The sequence below is a fragment of the Botryllus schlosseri genome, chromosome 1 (assembly GCF_051294905.1).
Source record: "Botryllus schlosseri isolate E-star chromosome 1, Bs_hap1, whole genome shotgun sequence".
Classification (NCBI taxonomy): Eukaryota; Metazoa; Chordata; class Ascidiacea; order Stolidobranchia; family Styelidae; genus Botryllus; species Botryllus schlosseri.
Window position 1 is genome coordinate 38,289,413 of NC_137236.1, and position 6,553 is coordinate 38,295,965.

Below are 6,553 nucleotides of genomic sequence, written 5' to 3' on the forward strand. Positions count from 1 at the left end.
ATTGTTAATTATCTAAAGTCCTGGTGTCAAGATTACAATCTGAAGGCACTTGAATAAAATTTCGAACGACACTCTTGGAGATATATAACTTTAATTTACAGTTGAATGGTATATTCATATTGAAATAAACCGGGATACTTTTGGCTGATACTCGTCAGTGGTAATCTTCAGTCAATAAGAACGACTGAAATTAACATCGCACATTAACAACCGTAACGCCAAATACGACGTCGAAGGCCCGAAAATTCGTGTAGGTTAATCGAGACGAACAGATGGCTCACTGTAATATTTTCAGATTATACAAGAACGTTGTCAGAGATTTGGTTTAACGAATTTTGATTAAAAGTGAATTCGACACACGTGAATGAGACAACGAACGGCCTCTCTCGACAACGGCCGTTTCCCGCTTTAAATACGAACCTGATTCTTTACAATAACTCGAAAGAGAAACCTGGCCGTCAGAAGCTTCCCGTCCATTATCATGCGGTCAGCAAACTAAAACGTTTTAACCAATCTAAATCCGTTATTTTACAGGGAAATCCTCATCTCGGATTTCAATTTCGTGTTCCATCATTGTAGCCTACTCCGTGCGAAGAATACAGTAAGATATGTTGCGCGTTACTGCGCAAGCTACGGTATTGAGCGATACGAATTTACGGACGATAACCGTCGCTCAGCAATATTGTACTTCATGAAACAATACGTTTTCCGTATCTCCTCTCGAATGCATACGGTTTAGGTACTTATAAGTTTCATAATTTAGTGGCAACTCCTAGTATTAATATGAAGGTAGAAAAGCTACATCAAGATGCCTTATTGAATGTTTCAGTCCACTGTGCAAATTATGCATTTGTTATGGGATTTAAAATCAACGCCCGGGATCGTCGCACAGATTGCTCGCAACTAGGGCTGGGCACAATGATTCGAGTACTCGAATCTGAATCGAGTATTAATTTTAATGATTCGAGTCGAGTAGTAAAATACGATTTTTTCGAGTACTGAAATTATAAGCTTCTCGCCACTGAAAGTTAATTTATCAACGAGAATTATAGTTTCGATACTATTTTTCACTGGTGAAGCCTTGAAACGTTGATTGGCGGTATCGTAGCATACGAAACATATGGTATGAAGCTACGAAGGTTACTGGACGTAGCACATTTCCGAAGTCATGATTATTCCACAAAATTGTAACCAAGTGGAATGAAATCGGTATGGTCGAAAAAATACCAAATTATCATTTATGAGATGGATAAAAGGCATTATATTCCTTGTGGGGGCATACACGGTACATATTTGACCTTTGACGTATTACATTCTTTTATGACGTCATAATAAGTGATACTCGATTACTCGACTCGACTCGAAGCATATTACGTGATTCAGAATCGAATCACTCAGGTACTCGATTTTGCCCAGCCCAACTCGCAACAAGGGAGAATTGACTTAAACGCATAGCTTCGAATTTCCCGGACGTCCCTTCGACACATATTTCTCTGATTCACAGAGCGCCGTTATTCGCGGCAATCGCAGGAGGGCCGTTCGACCTGAAGCGGGATATCTCCGTCATGTTGTGACGTAATCTCAATTGAAGAGCGACATATATGCCTTTTACAAACTGTTGAAATCTGTAAGCTTTGAAACCAAGTTTCCATTTAAACCAGATTCCACGCAATGGTTAACGCGGTTTGACGTAATTGGGTTTAAGGTTGCGCTCAATCACACCCGTCAGCATTAACGCGGTCTACTGGCGTCCCTGATATAAGCTCTGAAAGATTAACTGTCACAAATTACTGTGAGTAAAATCTTCACTCAGCTTGCTATATACAGAGGTTATCATAGTCTGCCTCATTTTCCCTCGACTACATGTAGAAGTGGCGATTTTCCACAATAAGCATCGTGTCGGAGTTACCCGGATCTGGCTACATTAGAAATTGTCAGATGTATCCACGCGCTTAACGCGAACAGACTATAATAACGCTACAAATTGGTGAAAGTATGAAAACGATAGTAAGTTACCGTGGTGCAGCTGTATTACGCCCAGTTTGCACGGCGATCCTCATCATAAATGCGATTCTATGATATCTCCAAACGACTGTCTACTTTACAGATTGCCAGGTGTGAAAATAAGTAGTTTTGCATGAAGAATTGTTAAGTAGATGCGGAAGTAGTCAAATCTCAAATGCAATACATTGCCCGAGCCGATAGAGAACAGAGAATGTGCATTACTAGGAGACTTAACAGGTTGCTTCATTTCGTATGGACTGTATAGCACAGGCGGAACTGCACTGTAAAAAATAAAGGTGGGTTTTTGGCAAAAATGGAGGAAGAAACTATAATCCTTCCTTTTACGAGAGGTAGATTATGCCATACACCTGTCAAGAAGGTATAATACATTTTCCTACCTCCAGAAATACATATTCCACCTCCCAAAACCCTCCTATAAAGTGATATATACGATACATTACTTTATAGGAGGGTTTTGGGAGGTGGAAGATATATTTAAAAAACTGCATCGCGCATAATAGCTCCGATAGTTATCATGCATATTCCAGTCAAAATACATACAATTTCTACTGAATCAATACCATAGTCAGATCAAGATTACCGGACCATCGACCTGACGGTTCTATACCAATACCGAGAAAACCATTACCGAGAATGGACATTACCGAGAATGCCATTACCGAGAATGGATATTACCGAGAACGGACATTACCGAGAATGGTCATTACCGAGAATGGTCATTACCGAGAATGGACACCACCGAGAATGGACATTACCGAGAATGGTCAATGTCAAGAATATAGATTACTGGGACTGACGTTGTCGAGAAATTTATACCTGAGCATCGATACCGAATGTGGCAACGCCGTGATGCACTCACGGCACGACCTGTGCATATGCATAACATGCCTGTATTGCATATATTGCATTCTCGGTAATGTCCATTATCGGTGGTGTCCATTCTAGGTAATGTCCATTCTCGGTGGTGTCCATTCTCGGTAATGTCCATTCTCGGTGGTGTCCATTCTCGGTAATGGCATTCTCGGTAATGGTTTTCTCGGTATTGTCCGGACACCCGACCTGACATTAAGGCTGCTGGGCACAATGATTCGAGTACTCGAATCTGAATCGAGTATTAATTTTAATGATTCGAGTCGAGTAGTAAAATACGATTTTTTCGAGTACTGAAATTATACGCTCTTCGCAACTGACAGTTAATTTATCAACGAGAATTCTAGTTTTGACACTATTTTCCACCGAGAAAGCCTTGAAACCTTGATTGGCCGTGTCGCAGCATACCAGACATAGTACAAAGCTACGAACGATACTGGAAAAACATATTTCCGAAGTCATGATCATCGCAAAACATTGTCAAGAAGTGTAATGAAATCGGTATGGTCGAAAAATACCAAAGTATCTTTAATGTGACGGATAACAGCCATTATGTTCTTTGCGATGGCATAAAAGGTACATATTTGAACTTCGACATAGTACAGTCTTTTGTGACGTCATAATGAGTGATACTCGATTACTCGACTCGACTCGAAGCATATTACGTGATTCAGAATCGAATCACTCAGGTACTCGATTTTGCCCAGCCCTACCTGACATATCGATCCAATTTTTTTTATCACCTGCATGTCCTTTTATATCATCATTCTTTTACTCTTCGCATGCAGTGCATATATACTGCTCCGACTCCGGACTGTGGCCACCTCTGCACGTGGCCCATGCACAGATATCGATCTATAGTCTTTGAAGAGTTGCAGTCGCTGCAGTTGGTGGTGTTGGGCGATAGTTGCTCGGTTTATGATTATGGAATGGAATTGTCCCGTTGAGTCGTGCAAGATAAAAGCATTCTCTAGCCGACTATATCTATTAGATCATTTACGAAGCATTAGGTTACCGTTACGCGTTACTGATTTTTCTGAGATTCGTAGTAAACAACCAATGCATCACTGTGACATCACAAGCAGCGTCTGGTTACGTCAGTACGGTAAGTAGTGACATCACATGGAATAAATATCAATTTATACGCAATTAGATGGGAAAGAAAGGGACTAGATGTAATGATAAATGTTTCTGTAAAAAAAACGACCTAAATCAAACATTATAACGCAGTGGCCTGTAAATATTATTGGTGGCATGTCAGCGGATGAATACCACTTATTTTGAAATCGTTAGAGTGGCGTATCGTCGTCTGGCCATTATAGAGATTTGAGCAAAGGGTGGAGCGAAGCTTGTGCTTGAAGAAAGTGGGCACGATCGTTGAAGATTCCTAGGAATGCTGATTGGGATACGCATCGTAAAAGGTACGTTTAGTAAACCATTTCGAAATGCCGAAATTGATTTCAGTTTAAACATATTGCTGTTGTTGTTCACAGTAAGCCATTCTGATTCTACTGTGCCCAATATCACTATTCCTTCATCGGTATCCTTCATCGGTATCCTTCATCACTATTCCTTCATCTTCACTTAATTTTGTACAGAATCTAAAGATCTTGGCTGGATGGCTGCTTTACCCACCATTTTTAATGAAGCATATTCACATTTTTACTGGTTGACGAGAAGGTATGAATACTTATCAATATTATATGTTACCAATGCGGACAACTATTCTAGTCGAATAGAGTTATACAATGTTTGCCAAATTTGATTCGCAAGGAAATTGGATTAGATTTAAATTAACAAAAATTTCAGCAATGAGATTAGAATTTTATTACCGACGGCATCTGTTTGTCAAATCCGCATTACTACGCTAAATATAGATATGGTGACTGAGAACTGATCTATAGAACGTGTGTGTGTATTTGACCTGATTCTTTTTCACATACTAACAGACACCAAAGTCTGGATACCCTATCATCTGCTTCAACACTGAAAAGCAAGAGTGGAAAGTCTGTTTTGATGGGGAGCAGGTGCACAACATCCATAACTTTCAAGAGGCATTGGCAGTGATGTTATCCATTCAATGGATCTTCGATATGGAGTTCTCACCCAAAATTAAAAATTCCCTGACGTTCTTGTCAGTGATTCTGGAACATTTGCCTGGTGTGCACATCACCAATGCTGTGAAGAAGAAACTCCGTGCAATGCACCACCAAATAAAATCTTTCGACTGACTAATGACGTCTTGAATTGTAAATAATAAATCCAATGTCATGTCAACATGTGATGCATTATATATGTATGTTGCTGTTTGACGAGGATATGCGTATGCCATAATAGGATGGGTTGGTCGGATAGAGGTGTAAGGTAGAAAGATAAGGTAGAAAAATACCTACCTGTGAAATAAGGTAGAAAAATACCTACCTGTGAAAAAAGGTAGAAAAATACCTACCTATGTGAAAAAAGGTAGAAAATTTTCCTCCTGTCTGTAAGGTAGACCGTGAACCACCTCTAAAGGTGGGCACAGTTTTTACAGTGTGAGGGAACTTCGCGCGATGGGATGCGGTTTCGTGGCCCGCCCGCCACCATGCCATGGGAGTGGAATGAAGCAGAGGTGCTAGGGTTGTAGTGGTAATGGCTGTTTGCCTCCGCTAGCTGATATTTGTTTGCATTCAGCCGCAGGTATGCCTTAAAGCGCAAAGGGGTTCCGAATGTGTGGGCCATTAGGGGGCGGATTGCACTTAGAAATATTTCCAAGGGGGGAACGGTGTAAAAAGGTTCGGAACCTCTGCCTTAAAGGGTCACTCCGCTCTATATATGATGCGATCTCAAATTATAATTGCACGCAAGAATGGTCATCCTCCCTTAATTAGACGTCGTATTCGAAATGCAGTTAAGAGACCAATCGATCTAGTGCAGTGGTTGCCAAACTTTCTCTGCTTGCGGCACACTGGAAAAATTATATTACGCTTAAAGGGACTGAGGGAACTTCGCGCGATGGGATGCGGTTTCGTGGCCCGCCCGCCACCATGCCATGGGGGTGGGATGAAGCAGAGGTGCTAGGGTTGTAGTGTTAATGGCTGTTTGCCTCCGCTAGCTGATATTTGTTTTCGTTCAGCCGCAGGTATGCCTTAAAGCGCAAAGGGGTTCTCAATGTGTGGGCCATTAGGGGGTGGATTGATTTTAGAAATATTTACAAGGGGGGAACGGTGTAAAAAGGTTCGGAACCTTTGCCTTAAAGGGTCACGTCACTCTATATATGATGCGATCTCAAATTAAAATTGCACGCAAGAAGGGTCATCCCCCTTAATTAGACGTCGTATTCGAAATGCAGTTGAGAGACCAATCGATCTAGTGCAGTGGTTGCCAAACTTTCTCTGCTTGCGGCACACTGGAAAATTATATTACGCTTAAAGGGGCGCTGCACTCTAAAAATGATGTGGTCTCAAATTGAAGGGTAAAACGAAATAAAAATTTTGGTCGCAGCCGTTTGCTTCAGAACGTCACCGTTATGGAGCTACAGTTTATTGAAATTTCGATAACAACTTCACGCTCCAGCAGTCACGAAGATATCGAACTTTATATAGTTGTCAGCCGATTAGGTGTTTTCGCACATAATGTTAGAATTTCATTACTTATCTTCATTTCTGGTTGGAACTGT

At 41.0% G+C, this 6,553-nt stretch overlaps 1 protein-coding gene and 1 long non-coding RNA gene across 2 annotated transcripts in view; one reads left to right on the forward strand and one right to left on the reverse strand.

Annotated features, from left to right (window-relative positions):
* The window catches only part of LOC145436733 (uncharacterized), a 246,599-nt gene that overhangs the window by 12,825 nt on the left and 227,221 nt on the right, over window positions 1-6,553 (reverse strand). The gene's annotated exons all lie outside the window — the stretch shown is intronic.
* LOC145449229 (uncharacterized) lies at window positions 2,315-5,172 on the forward strand. The gene is made up of 3 exons (XR_013918184.1): window positions 2,315-4,316; window positions 4,494-4,575; window positions 4,845-5,172. It is a non-coding gene; the product is annotated as an uncharacterized LOC145449229 (long non-coding RNA).